The sequence below is a fragment of the Hyperolius riggenbachi genome, chromosome 8 (assembly GCF_040937935.1).
Source record: "Hyperolius riggenbachi isolate aHypRig1 chromosome 8, aHypRig1.pri, whole genome shotgun sequence".
Lineage (NCBI taxonomy): Eukaryota > Metazoa > Chordata > Amphibia > Anura > Hyperoliidae > Hyperolius > Hyperolius riggenbachi.
This window is the reverse complement of record NC_090653.1, coordinates 151,807,017-151,822,789: the sequence shown is the minus strand read 5'-3', so window position 1 is coordinate 151,822,789 and position 15,773 is coordinate 151,807,017. Positions and strand designations below refer to the sequence as shown.

General features: G+C 42.7%; 1 protein-coding gene across 7 annotated transcripts in view; it reads right to left on the bottom strand.

Annotated features, from left to right (window-relative positions):
* ARHGEF9 (Cdc42 guanine nucleotide exchange factor 9) overlaps positions 1–15,773 on the bottom strand; it is a 662,656-nt gene that overhangs the window by 350,008 nt on the left and 296,875 nt on the right. The gene's annotated exons all lie outside the window — the stretch shown is intronic.

The window sequence follows — 15,773 nt, the reverse complement described above, 5'->3', positions numbered from 1 at the left end:
AAAAAGGCAGGCAAGTGAGTATGCACAGAAAGGTAAAGATGATCCCAGCCACACACCATAATGATGTTTTACTAAGGCTGCTTTACTTAACTTCAAAAGGCTAAACTTGAGTAGAGAATTTTAATAAATTATACCATTTATTGCCAATAACTTTCATTTCTCTGCATGCAGCAAAAGTCCAAACTTTCTACTCAGAATGAGCAACCAGGATCGCCTTTTAAGGACCATATACATGCTTGATCACTGTCAGTGAAAATATGAATGATCCCCGATGCTTAGCAACAAGTGAACGACGTCGGAGCACATTTTAATTCAGCGACGGCACAACGACGGTCCACCGATCAGATTGTCAGTGTTAACATGAGGACCCGGAAGTGTGAAATTAGCCACACATGAGTAATTTGAATGGATCGATCCTTTGTTATCAGATTATAGTCCAAACTGATTTGCTAGGACGGATTGGTCTACATGGATGGTAATCGCTGTCTTTTACTGTTGTTGGGACATTTTGTAGAAACGATTCTCGGCTAAACCCTAATTGGTCATTTGTTTCAGGCGACGGCACTCGAGTGTGTATATGGAGCTCTACTAAAGCCTGAGCAGGGCAGGAGTGCTCTTTTGCCATTTAAATGATTTATTAAGCCCGGCAGGATGCATTTAGTTATATATTTCACATGCCCAAACTACAGCACAAATCAATGCAGTCAGGCCTTCATAACAAAAGTCTAATACAAGGAGTTAATGTTCTCTTCCTAAAATGTCTCATAGCCCCAAAATCTGAGCAAGGCATGCTTTTCAGCACGTAATCCTTTGCAATGTGCGCAATAACCCTATGCAGATTCTGAATAACTGTGGTTGAGCTTAATCTGGAAATGACTTATTTTTTTTTAAGCCATTTTAAAACAAATTCTCTAAATACTATATATACAATTATGTTTAGCGTTTCGCTAAGGCAAAGTGCTGCATAAGAAATAACTAGACAATGCGATGTACAGCTACAGCAGATCTCTAATCAGGTTGCTTTTGTAGGCCAAGGAATGAGAGAGGGGCATGTTCTGTAGAAGTGCTGCATAGGCAGCTTTACCCAGGCAGCTCAGGGGCCGAAAGCAGAAAACAGGTCAGTCAATGAACAAGGCATGTCATATGTCTAACAGCACATAATGGAAAGCTGCTATTTTATGTCAAGGGATCAATCTAGGGCTAATTCCAACAGGCTACATAAAAAAGTGCTATTCTTACAATATGTAATAATGATTATCAGTTTTCAAAGAGAACATACATCTTTCTGGGTGCTGAGTTTTTAAATACTAATCAAACTTAAGCTACACAAAAGCACAACTCCTGTCACATATTTCACCATAGTCCTCTGCAGGGACTTACTTGAAGAGCTTGTTATTATCCATGACTTTCTTGATTTGCTTATATTGAATGTATTCCTTATATCCAGTCATTTACTGTAGCATAGACTTCCAGAGCTGCAGACCACAATCTTTTCAGTTTAAAGTAGCCATGAATTGGGGAAAAAGTACAAAAATAAAGCCCCCTCTCTTGATACTGCTCGTTGTCTTAATTTCCTGCCCAACCTCCTGAGCTTTTTGGATCTCCCGCCTGCACAGTTCTGAATCACTTGGTGCTGCTCTGGGGAACTTCTGGAAAACGAGTACATGGAGGGATTCAGTTGAATACTTAGCAGACTAGCAATGGGAATCAGGAGGGACCTAAAGATAACGAGCAGCATCAGGAGACTATGGAGGCGTTAATCCATCCCACTATGGGCTTATGGGATTCATTCAATCCCCCCCCCCCCCCCCCCCCGATTCAGGGGTACTTTAAGCCCTGAGTCCCACCTCTATGCCCTTTTAATAATACACAGCATCATTGCTGAGCTGCATTCCCACTAACAGGACCCATGGTCGGATTTACCATAAGGCACTGGAGGCACATGCCTAGAAGCACCTGATAATGGAAAGGCGGCTCACTCCCCTCCGAGTGCCTCCTTCCCTATGCAGAGTCTCGAGAAAAGTTTAAATGAGAGGTACCTCACTCTACTCTAGGCATTTCACTCATGAGATTGCTCTTCAGTTCGGGGCACCTCTAGCTACTTACTACTGAGGGTACCGCTGACTACCTAATACTAAGGGGCACCTGTAGCTACCTATGATGAGCAAGGGAAGTAAGGGAGCAGTGCTTAGTTATTGGAAGGACAATCATTTTAGATAAAAATATCATGGCACACCACAGTCTTGCAGTACAAAAAATCAATACAACTTTATTCATACAAAAAAATGCAGGAGGTAAATTTTCATAAAAAAAACTTTTGTCCAAAAATTGGTCTTCATGAATAGCAATAAAGCATATCAGATAAAGATTTTCATGAAACTGACAAGATCAATAATCTGGCTTGACGAAGTAAGTAACAATTGATTTCTGGCGCCAGAATATGCCAGAGGATCCCTATGGGGTGGTTCCACTTGCAGCATTTTATGATGCATAAGATGCTACAGTAGCCATATCACTATCGCTCTGGGAAATCACAGCACTTCCGCAATCTGTGCCCAGTGCTGAGCTTTTTGTGCAGATTTACAAACACATTTGTGAACTTGTTTTCCTGCCAATGGCTTTTAAGCTTTGTTCAGATATACTTCAGGGTAAGCCAGGTGATATCACTATTTCCTATGGAGGCTTTATAGCTGTCATGCCACCTTCCTGCCCACTAAATGGCTGACACAGGAAGTAACAAAGCTGAGACAGGAAATACTGGTGTAAGAGCTCGTTCACATCATACGTGCTTCCGTGCACATTTGGAAGCGTGTATGATGTGCGACATGCAAGAACAGCAGAAAGGCATAGACAGCCCTTCTGCTGTTCACATCATATGCGCTGCGCAGCAGTACGATGCGCTATGATGCGCTTGTGTTCTGCTGCATGCATTCTGCTTGCAAGCGCAAAGCTGACCCATTCCCTGTAATGAATGGGATCAGCAGCGCAGCGGGTAGCGGCGCAGATGGCGTGCGATCATACATGTTGCGTTCCGATCGCACGGCCATCTGCGCTACATAGATGTGGCCTTACAGGTGAAACATGAAAAATTAGAATATCGTGCAAAAGTCAATTTTTTTCAATAATTCAATTTTAAAGGTGAAACTAATATATTAAATAGACTCATTACATGGAAACCGAGATATTTCAAGCCTTTGTTATAATTTTTGATGATTATGGCTTACAGCTTATGATAACCCCAAAATCAAAATCTCAGACCATTATAATATTGTGAAAATGTTCAATATTCTAGGCTCAAAGTGTCAGACTCTAATCGGCTAATTAATCCAAAACACTATTTCATATATTAGTCTCACCTTTTAAGTTGAATTACTGAAATAATTTAACTTTTGCGTGATATTCAATTCAGAGTTTCACCTGTATCTGTCTGGCTATGCACTGTGGCAACACTACTAGTCACAATGCTGAACAAAACAATGTATCTATACCAAACCATTCAGGAATATTGATTTCATTCTTAACTCTTCAACCATTAAAATAAAGATGTAATGAAGATAGCCATGATGAAAAGCATGAGAAAAATGTAACCTGGAGATTTCTGAATCCAGGGGAGGCCGTTTACAGAAAGCTGTGTACAGTAGTCATTTAAGCAGTTTCCTAAATATTTAACACTCAATTTTTAAAGTTTATCTCTTGCTTACACACATTAACATACAGTATAAACTAAACACATCAACATATGAACTAAAACAACCAAATACAGTAACTATAGCTGTGCTTGCGTACAGAATAACACTGCTGTTTGTCTCCTCTGTGTTCTCCTTTTCACGATTTCACACTAAGGTGCCATCGTGTAGCTGGATATAAATATGCATGAGAATGTGAATAGTCCATTTGTTGTTGAACGACATGTTCTCTGTGTTTGTGAAGCACTGCCACGTGCTGGAATTGATTAGCCAGGGATAGCCCCCTGGAGAAAACAAGCTAGGGAATAAGTCCTGAGTCGGCTCTATGAGGGGGATGGTTGTTAAAAACCATTTCACCACGTCTGCCCTGTACTCTTATGATTGAGGGTGGGCTTGCTAACGTTTCAAACGACACAAAAATACCACTACTCACATAAAAAGAACAGATAAAGACGTTTTGAATCAGGATGATACCATTTAATGGCTAACTTAGAAGATAAGGAGTAAGCTTTTGGCTATGAAGCCTTCATCAGACTGATTCCTCTATATTGAAAACACGCAGCATATACTGTATACAGTAGACATTAAAAGGAGATACATATTTCTGCAACCATAAATAAATGTAATTAAATGCCTTAATTACAACATCAGTAGGGTCTCACGGGGATGCCAGCTAATTTATGACCAAAATATAAGACCACGTGTTTGCTTAAACATCACATTCCACAGACTCAGTGTGGTGAGAAGACATTGCAAATCCTAAATTGTCACAGGCTACATACAATGTTTGCTTTAGGCTAAAAAAAAAAAACACATTTTGAATTTAAAACCCATCTTACCAGCACAATAATTAAAAAAAGGATTATGGCATTCAAAGCGGAATATAACCCTGCATTTCAACTTTGCTCTAAAACATTATTTACAGTATATTATATGCAACCAGCATTTTTTTTTACTAGACCAGCATTGGAAGGGTTACACAGAGCTTTAAAGTTCCTGGAGAGAACTGCAGACGCATCCGAAGCTTACATAGATACATACAAGTGTTGAATGTGACTCACTCTCTCTGACTGAGAAGGAGCTGGAGGACAGCCAAAGAGTGTGTAACATTTATCACTTGTTACATTCTATTTAGTTAAATGTATCTATCTGAACTTCTGCATATCTCTCCAAGGAACTTTAAACCTCTGTGTTTAACCCTTCCAATGCTAGTCTAGAAAAAAAATGCTGGTTGCATATAATATGCTGTAAATAATGTTTTAGAGCAAAGTTGAAATGCAGGGTTATATTCCGCTTTAAAAACCCTTTGTTCCTGCATAAGAAATAAAAAATAAAAAGTTACCAGTGCCAAGACTGCAAAAAAGAGCAATTTGTGCTTACTGTCAGTTTTGTAACTTCTTATCTGGATGCAGATTGAAATAAAACAGGCAGTGGAATGGGTTCAAAGCTTAAAACGGAACTGAAGAGTTGCAAAAAAAAAAAAAAAATCACTTACCTGGGGCTTCTGCCAGCCCCCTGTAGCTGACCTGTGTTCTCAAACGATTCTCAATTCACCCGCCACAGCTCACTTTCACTTCAAGCAGTGGGTGTCCACTGCACCTGCATCCTCCTTCATGCTCCCGTCGCTGGTAGCGTAATGCGTAGGTGCAATATGCGCAGTATGCTCTTGGCCACTGCAACGTGTACTAGGATACGCATGGCCCGGGCTGCACAGGCACAGTGGACGTCGTCTTAGAAGCCGGATTCCACTGTGTGAAGTGAAAATGAGCCACGGCGTGGGAACGGAGGATCGTATGATAACAGGTCAGCTGCAGGGGGCTGGCAGAAGCCCCAGATAAGTGAAACTCTTTTTTTGTGAATCTTCAGTTCTGCTTTAAAGAGAGGGAACCTCAATCAAGAACATGTAGTGTTCAGAATCTATTATATCCATTGTGTAGATATAACTGAGATACAAATTGGATGCAGCTCAGAATTGGGCCAATCAAATGCACTCCTGTTCATTTCTGACTGACCCAACCCCAGGCTGCAAATAATCTGTATTACATTTTCATAACAGCCAGAATTATTTGCATCTCATTGATCAGCTGTACTATTGCAGAAGGGGTAGTAATGGTGGAGTTACTGGTCCTGCAGGCTCATTTCTCACAGCCCAGGGAGTGTGTAACACAATCAGAAGGTCATCTCTCCTCCCTCCAGTACAGTCACTTTGTTGGTGACCAGTGGCAGTAGCCACCAATTATTACATAGTTACATAGTTATTTGGGTTGAAAAAAGACATAAGTCCATCGAGTTCTACCAGAAAATAGAGTACAATACCAGCCTGCTCCCTCACATATCCCTGCTGATACAGAGAAAGGCTACAATTCTGCATCATGGCATCAATCTGGCAACTTGGATGCGCTGCATAATATGTTGACGCTTTGTAAATACAATAAACAATAATAATAATAATGACTGTTTTATAAAAGATGTAAGAAATTCCATACTTATCTAGGAGATCATGGTACAGGTCCATGCAGAATACTACTTTTCTTAATGTCAAATATCAGCAAGAGTTGCCTTTTATTCAATATGGGGTATCTGAGAAAATTTTTAAGTAGGAAGTCCTCTGAAGAAAAAAGCCTCCTTGCCAGGTGTAGGAATGAGAAATATTTTCAATTTTGTCTACTGCAGGAATTTAATATGCAGAAGAGCCTTAATGGAAGCAAATTTTTTGAATGTCACTAAGAAAATCATTCAGTAGAGCAGAGGCATAAATTTATGGATATTTGCATTTGACACGATCAAGATGTCTCAGGCAGTAAGATAGTGAAAAAAATCGGAAGCATGCAAAGAAACTTCCACTAAGTAAGTTGTTAACAATGACGAATTTATGCAGACATTCTCTGCATAGGGAAAATCAACAAAGAAAGTAAAAAAGTTTGACAAAGTTAGTTATGTAAGAACCTGGATCACGTATAGAAATAGCATAATTGAGGCATGTCTCTTAGTAACAATAGACTAGTTTCAAGGGATGAGCACAAGATGAATCATGTGCAAGCTTAGTCACCATCTCAGTCCATCTCAGTCACAGAGAACTCACTGGAGAGTCCAGAAATGCAATGTAATACGAAATAGGCAGGTGAGTTTTGTCCTTTCACCTGTACTTTTACTACCAGTTTCATATTATACAGGGCAGCTTGGCACCCGGTACAATTAGGCAGAAATAACTCTATTAAAAAGTTATCTTCAATTTGTGGGATATAAAATATTTTTGAGGTCTAAATGGATTTTTAAGGATTTGCCTAGGTAGCCAAAAAATCTACATAGGTCCTCTCTTGACAAAACAGAATAGAAAACATGTTTATTGACTAAAAATACAATTTATTACTCATTAACAAAAGGACAACAAGTTCCTAAACACCACGTGTAGAATTTAACAATGTAATGACTCTGTATGTTCTGATTTTTACAACACATCAATAAATGACACACCAAGTAAGATAACAATATCAAGACCTACTACTCCAAAATTGGACAATCTTATTAAAGCATGAAGGACATTCCTATAGCCAAAGAAGTTTACAAAATGTAAATACCGCCCATTATGAAAGACAGGTTTAATGAGCTAAAACTAATCTTCTCATGTGTATGTACGGTCCAATTCCAACTTAGAAATGACTGTGGCTTTTTCTTTTTCTTCACTATAAGCTGGCCATACACTGGGCTGATTCCCCGCCGATCGACAGCAGATTCGATCACTGGGATCGAATCTGCTGTCAAATCGTTAACGTTACCGCTAAATAGATCGGTCCCGACGATCGCTCCGTGCGGGAAATTACCGTCCATCACCCGCGGGTAGGGAGTGCGTCGCTAGCGGCGTTCGAGTGCCCGACGACCGACGCAATACAGCTGCAATACATTACCTGATCCGGCCGGCGCGTATCCCCCCGGTCACCGCTGCTCCGTCTCCGCGCTGGGCTCCGGATCCAGCAGGCTTCGCTTCTTCCTGTCCCGGCAGGAAGTTTAAACAGTAGAGGGCGCTCTACTGTTTAAACTTCCCCCAGACAGTGAAGAAGTGAAGCATGCCGGACCAGAAGACCAGACCAGAGCGGAGAAGACAGCTGAGACCTGGGGAGTCGCGCCGGTGGAGCAGGTAATGTATGCGGGGGGGGGGGGGGGGGGCGGGGCGGCGGCACCACCACCACAGATTTGTGAACGGTTTCAGGCTGAAATCGATTCACAATCTGTTTGCAGTAAAAGCAGCCATATGATCCCTCTCTGATCGATTCGATCAGAGAGGGATCTATCTGTTGGTCGAATCTGATGGCAAATTGACCAGTGTAGGGTTAAGAATTCAGGACTCAAATGACTTTTTCTGTAGTGGGACTTTATCATAAACCTCACTGTTGCCTAATTAGATGTCATAAAACTCCTGCATGACAGACAAACACTTCTGAGTGCAGGAAACAAATAAAACTTTCAATAGTTCAGTACAGTTTGTCTGTATGAGAGCTGCATTTACTTGACTGCAAAACAAGCTTTAATTATCACCCTCTTCACTACCATTCTTGACAGTTGATATGATGTGTTTGTGCTGATATGCTGTGTTACGTTTTAAGCAAAAGTAGTGCTGTACACCACATGGCCAACTATCTCGTTAACGTAGCAAAGATAGAGAACCAATCTCATCTCACATTTTGAACTATACCATTGCACACATAACCATTCAGGGCTCCAATCACTTGCTTATTTGAAGACAAGAATAGTGCATGACACAGGGTAGTATTCAACAGTACTAGGGATACCTGAAAAGTAAAAGTGCTACTAAACTAATGCCATATGGCTGGTGCCGCTGCACTCAAACCGATAGGGGCAAAGAACATGCTTGTGTTTGGAGTCACCAAACTCTATGTAGAAGTATAGGGTGGACTGCTGTTAAACAATGTTGAGGAAAGCAGCTGGAGAGCCACATGTATGATCCAGCTGCTTTCCTATAGGGGGATATGGCAGCCACCCAACATGTTTAGCTGCTATAGGCCCAAACGTACCAGTGCAGGATCTATGGATTGGGTCTTCAATAAGTTATAGGCAGGATCCTGTTTTGTGAGGAATACCCTTGTCAGGAAATTATTTATATAGAATATTCCTTCCCTACTTTATACAGAATTAATAAGGTTTAGATTTAGAGTTTAAGCTTAATTTATGTGACACAAAGAAGTATTAATAAAATAGCCACCGTAATCTTACACTATTGTATTTTTACTACAAAATATTTATAATTTTGTATAAACTTAGTCTTGCAGCAAATACAACCATTTTGTCTTCTTGAAAAAAAAACAACCATGCTTTAACTACCTTTGCTACCACCAGAATGGATCAAATGTAATATAATTCTGCAGAGGTCCAAATACCACCCTGTGACTGATGACCCCCCAAAAAACCCTGCATGACAGAAATAACCAATTTGGGCTTTACATCTACATATTTAAGAAGCGGACCCCCAGATGCCCTCCCCTCCCCAGGAGAAATTAGTATAGGGGTACATAGTACCCTTTACCCATTTCCACAAATGGTTACATGAAATAAAAACACAACCCCAAAAAAGTATTTTAATATTATTTTAATTAACCAGAAATACTTACCTGTACCTTGAAAAAATGTTTCCACGTTAATATGCTCGGAAAAGTCCCACGCTACTATCCTCTAATGTTGCGATCTTGATTGAAGATCTCCACGCACCTGCCATCACACACCATCGCTCCCCCCACACAGCTCTAGCTATACTTAGTATAGCTAGAGCTTCTGCCGTCCCTCCTGCATGGCTTTTTGCTCTCCTCCCCGGCCACTGCACCTATCGCACCCACCCACGCAGGCATAGCAGGTAACAGGGTAACAGGGTGCTATGGGTGCTCCAGGGTGCCAGTGTGGGTGGGGGCAATAGATGCAGTGGGCAGGGAGAAGAGCGGGAGCCAGGGAGGACAGAGCTCCAGGGTGCTCCAGGGTGCCAGTGTGGGTGGGGGCAATAGATGCAGTAGGCAGGGAGAAGAGCGGGAGCCAGGGAGGACAAAGCTCTAGTTATTCTAAGTGTAGCTAGAGCCAAAGCATTTTTAAATTTGGCTCCAAAGCTCCCCATTGGTCTATTAACAGATGGGGCTGCATAGCTAGAGCTGCGCAGGGAGCAGCGGTGTGTGGTGGCGGGTACGTGGAGATCTTCAATCAAGATTGCAACATTAGAGGATATTGGCATAGGACATTTCTGAGTATATTGGCGTGGGAACATTTTTTTTAAAGGTAGAGGTAAGTATTTATGTTTAATTAAGAATAATAAAGGACTTTTCTCATTGTAATGCTTTTTTTTAATTCAACCCTTTGTGGAAATGATTAAAGAGACTCTGAAGTGAGTCTCAATTCCCGTTTATAAATAGTATTTATGTAAAGCAGTATAGGGCATGCTAAACCACCGCATCCCCATAGCAAAACGCGGGGTTTATATCCCCAAATGCCCTCTGCAAAATCCACGACTTTCTTGGTCGTGGATTTCACTGCTCATGGAGGCAGAGATATGTGCTGCAGCTCTGCCTCCATGCGTGTCAATCTCCGCGCGGATCTCCGCCTCTCCCCGCCCCTCTCTGTAAAGGCAGATTGAGAGGGGCGGGGAGAGGCGGCGATCAGCAGGGATTGACGAGCCAAGAGGCAAAGCTACAGCCATAAGCTCTGCCTCTATGAGGAAGCACTCCCCGGACCTAGAAGAGGGGATTTGGGGGGTATAAACCCCTTGTCTTAGCATGCCCTATACTGCTTTACATAAATACTATTTAAAAATGGGAACTGAGACTCACTTCAGAGTCTCTTTAAGTGGTATTTTGTATACTATATATACCCCCACCCCGAGGGGTCGTACCTACCTCCTCTTGGGGCACCGGAGGTTGGGAAGATCCCCTTGTCCATGGATTGCACAAGGGCTCCGGGGGAGAGGGGGAGGCTTGTCCGGCCCTCTCCTCCAGAGACCCCACCCCATACCATGGACCATGCGGGCTGGTATAGCTCAGGGTATGAAGCCCCATGCGGCCGGGGCTCCGCATCCTGGCTTTCCCAGCCTGCATGGGGGACAAAGGGTTAAATAGGCTTGGGAGGGGAAACCTCACATTATTTTTTTTTATTTCCCACACTATGAACACAAAAAATGTTGAGAAAAATAGGTAAAGTTGCCAGGGATCCTTATACAGCCTTATTTCGGCTATATAGCGACCCCTGGCCAAAGCGTAGCCACTTCCATACGGTTTCCAGGGGGTCCATATGCACTGCGTTTGGACCCCCTGGACACACCATCCTGAAATTCATTGCTCTTTCTTTTGATATATGTGAATTTACACCATCGTTAGGTTGCTACATTATCAATTACCGCATTTATACTTTTTTCCTATTGTGAATTAAAATTGATTTTCTCCAAAACTATAAGGTTTTTTTTGAAAAAAAAATGTTTTCCTTTTGTACCCACTTTTCTCTTTACCACGCCCCGCAAATTTGGTGATTCTAACTAGCAAGGGGGCTTTGTTATTAACCGCAAAACACAGTAAACATGAGGCGAAATCGTGAAAATTTTTACGTATTTACAAGTAAAATCTCAAAAGCGAAAACGCAAAAATGTAAGCTTATATCTCGAAAGCGAAACTGGCATTTTCTATGCGAAAATGCCCTTGGTGAAAATTTGCAAGCAACACTAAGGGGGACCATTATATCTGGGACATGAAACACATAATGGGGATATAAGGGGAAACCCTTATATCCGGGGCATGAACACATAAGGGAGATATAAGGGGGGACCCTTATATCAGTGACATGTACACATAAGGGAGATAGATATAAGGGGGGACCCTTATATCCTGGACATGAACAAATAAGGGAGATGGATAAAAGGGGGAACCCTTATATCCAGGAAATGAAACACATAAGGGGGATGTAAGGGGGGACCCTTCTATCCGGGACATGAAACACTCCCCCTAATATCCGGGGCATAAAAGACATAAGGGGGATATAAAGGGAAACCTTTATATCCTAGGCATTGAAACACTCCCCCCTTATATCTGGGGCATGAAACACATAAGAGGGATGGATATAAGGGGGGGCCCTTATATCCGGGGCATGAAACACATAAGGGGGACCCTTACATCCGGGGCATGAAACACTCCCCCTTATATCCGGGGCATGAAACACATAAGGGGGACCCTTACATCCGGGGCATGAAACACTCCCCCTTATATCCGGGGCATGAAACACATAAGGGGGATGGATATAAGGGGGACCCTTATATCCACGGCATAAAACACTCCCCCCTTAAATCCGGGGCATAAAACACATAAGGAGATGGATATAAGGGGGGGCCCTTATATCCGGGGCATGAAACACATAAGGGGGATGGATATAAGGGGGGACCCTTATATGCATGGCATAAAACACTCCCCCCTTATATCCGGGGCATGAAACACTCCCCCTTAAATCAGGGGCATGAAACACATAAGGGGGGAACCCTTGTACCCGGGACATGAAAGACATAAGGGGGATATGATGGGGGACCCTTATATCTGGGGCATGCAACACATAAGGAGACATAAGGGGGGACCCTTATATATGTGGCATTGAAACACTCTCCCCCTTATATCCGGGATATGAAACACTCCCCCCCTTATATCCGGGATATGAAACACTCCCACCTTATATCTGAGATATGAAACACTCCCCCCTTATATCCGGGAAATGAAACACCCCCCCCCCCTTATATCCGGGATATGAAACACTCCCCCCTTATATCTGAGATATGAAACACTCCCCCCTTATATCCGGGATATGAAACACTCTCCCCTTATATCTGGGATATGAAACACTCCCCCCTTATATCTAGGATATGAAACACTCCCCCATTATATACGGGATATGAAACACTCCCCCCTTATATCCGGGACATGAAACACTCCCTCCTTATATCTGAGGCATGAAACACATAAGGGGATATAAAAGCAGACCCTTATATCCGGGGCATTGAAACACTCGCCCTTATATCCGGGGCATAAAACACATAAGGGGGACAAAAGATGGAACCCTTATATACGGGGCATGGAACAGTCCCCCTTATATCCGGGACATGAAACACTCCCCCCTTTTATCCGGGGCATGGAACACTCCCCCTTATATTCGGGACATGAAACACTCCCCCCTTATATCCGGGACATGAAACACTCCCCCCTTTTATCCGGGGCATGGAACACACCCCCTTATATCCGGGACATGAAACATTCCCCCCTCACATCCGGGACATGAAACACTCCCCCCTTTTATCCGGGCATGGAATACACCCCCTTATATCCGGGACATGAAACACTCCCCCCTTATATCCGGGACATGAAACACTCCCCCTTATATCCGGGACATGAAACATTCCCCCCTCACATCCGGGACATGAAACACTCCCCCCTTTTATCCGGGCATGGAATACACCCCCTTATATCCGGGACATGAAACACTCCCCCCTTATATCCGGGACATGAAACACTCCCCCTTATATCCGTGACATGAAACACTCCCCCCATATATCCGGGACATGAAACACTCCCCCTTATATCCGGGACATGAAACACTCCCCCTTCACATGTGGGACATGAAACATTCCCCCTTTATATCCGGGGCATGAAACACATAAGGGGGATATAAGGGGTCATTCTTATATCCGGAACATGAAACACATAAGGGAGATATAAGGGGTGATTCTTATATCCGGAACATGAAACACATAAGGGGGGACCTTTATATCCGGGGCATTGAAACACTCCCCCTTATATCGGGGGTATAAAAAATACTGTATAAGGGGGAACCTTATATCCAGGACATGAACACATAAGGGGGATGGATAAAAGGGGAACCTAATATCTGGGACATGAAACACATAATGGGGATATAAGGGGGGACCCTTATATACAGGGCATGAACACATACGTGGGATGGATATAAGGGGGGACCCTTTTACCCGGGACATAAAATACATAATGGGGATATAAGGGGAGACCCTTATATACGGGGCATGAACATAAGGGGGATATAAGGGGGGGGTAGCACCACATAATCTGGAATGCACAGTAAATCCCCATCATTACTCTGCACAAGTTGCCTTTTTAGCACCTCTGAGGTGTGTTTTACCAAAAAGATAATGTTCACACTGATTAAACAATGAACACACAAGATTTGTGGGTCAGTAAAAGTATTTCTCCTTTAGTAAATCAATGAGCACTGTGGTCAGACATATCCCTTGTATGTGTGACCCAAATTAAAATGGGCATTTACTCATGAATGGTATATTCAACACAAGTGTATGTGAATAACCTAATAATAACACTGATCCGTATTACCCTTGAGGGCATACTTATTCATGCACTGCACAAGGGTACAAAATGCATACTGTAAGACAAAGTATCCTCCTGTACATGTCTGATAACTATATGTCTTACAAAGCTCAGATAGTAATATTTCCAGATAGAGTAGGTCCCACTTGGCAATGTAACAGTACTGAATGACAGTCTTGTAATAAAAGTACAATGTTTTTTACAATGCTTCCAGTATGGACATGAGAAGTGTGACAGTACATGAAATGTGATTTCAGATACTTCTCAATGTGAGGACTGGAGATGCTGTCTTTACACCTGCAGACAGGAATGACAATTCGTGCAATTCCTCTGAATGCAGTAACTGGAACTAAATCCCAAACTTTTTAAAACATCTTTATTAATGTCAGATGAGCCTGTGTTGGGGTTTTTAGTGCTGTTATATGTTGGTGAGAGTAAAACCCACTCTGCTGGGACACTGATAGCCTCGTTCCCATTGTCTATCGCAGATGGCGTACAATCGGAATGTAAAACGCATGATTGCACGCCATCTGCGCAACCGTGCATTGCACTGCTGATCTCATTCACTACAGTGAATGGGTCAGCGGTGTCCTTTGCTGAAAAATGTGTACAGCAGTGTGATAGTGCATCGCACTGCTGCACAGTGCATGTAATCTGAGCATTAGACAGTGCAGTCTTTGCACTTCTGGGCCCATATGCAATTCACTTTTTCTCCTGAGTTTTCTCCTAGGAGAAATTTTTAAACTTGTCAATAAAATTCCTTTTAAGCCCACAGAAGGCAAGAAACTGCTCAACATAATTTTTATAATACATTTTCACCAACGTTTTGGTATTTTTTTAATTGAAAAGTGCTGGAAAGATATTTAAAATCAAAGATGAAAAATTATCTCCCAGGAGAAAACTCAGGTGAAAAAGTTAATTGCATATGGGCCCTGATGTTCTTGCTGATTGCACCACCATACACCCTGCCAAAATGCGCACAGCAACATATATAGTGTGAACAAGGCTTAAAAAGTGGAGTGAGACTTCCACATCAGGTTTTTTTAGTTTTTTTGTAAGTACCAGTAACCAGTTCAGGAATCCCAAGTACAAGGTAAAAGGACAGTATTTAGGATCTCCTTATTACTGTGTAATTAGTATTTATTCTGGCAGCTTATCTGAACAGCATAAAGTTATATGGAGATTGTAAGTGATGTTAGAGCCTTCTGTTCCATCAATGAGGCAATAGGAAAAAGTCTGAGGCGGGGGGGCGTGTCCAGAATCGAATGGGCTAGGAGGTTTCTCGGAGAGCTCATGCTCAGGCATCTGAAACTACCCTGATACCGGCGGATAGCGCCATGTGCGGCAGCCAAAGTTACTCTGAGTGGATTCCGTTTTCCCTGAGCTCCCTGCAGACACAAATCATGTCCTGGAAAACCTCGGAGGCGGCTGCAAAACTGAAAAAAGTTTTGCAGCAGTCAAGATGGTGATGAGGCCTCCGATGAGGATGTCCCGCCTCCTTGGCTTCAGAGGCTATTGTGAACCGCCAGATCAGTCTCACCCATGTCCACACCTGGCTCGAGGAGGTTATGACAGATGTCTCTCTGCTTAGGCGAGACATGCAAGCCCTCCGCTCACTTAAGGATAGTGTGAGACACCTTCAACCGGCAGTAAGTGGTGCACTTGAGGACCGTAGGCTTTCCCCCCTTAAGGACCAGACCCTTTTTTTCCATTC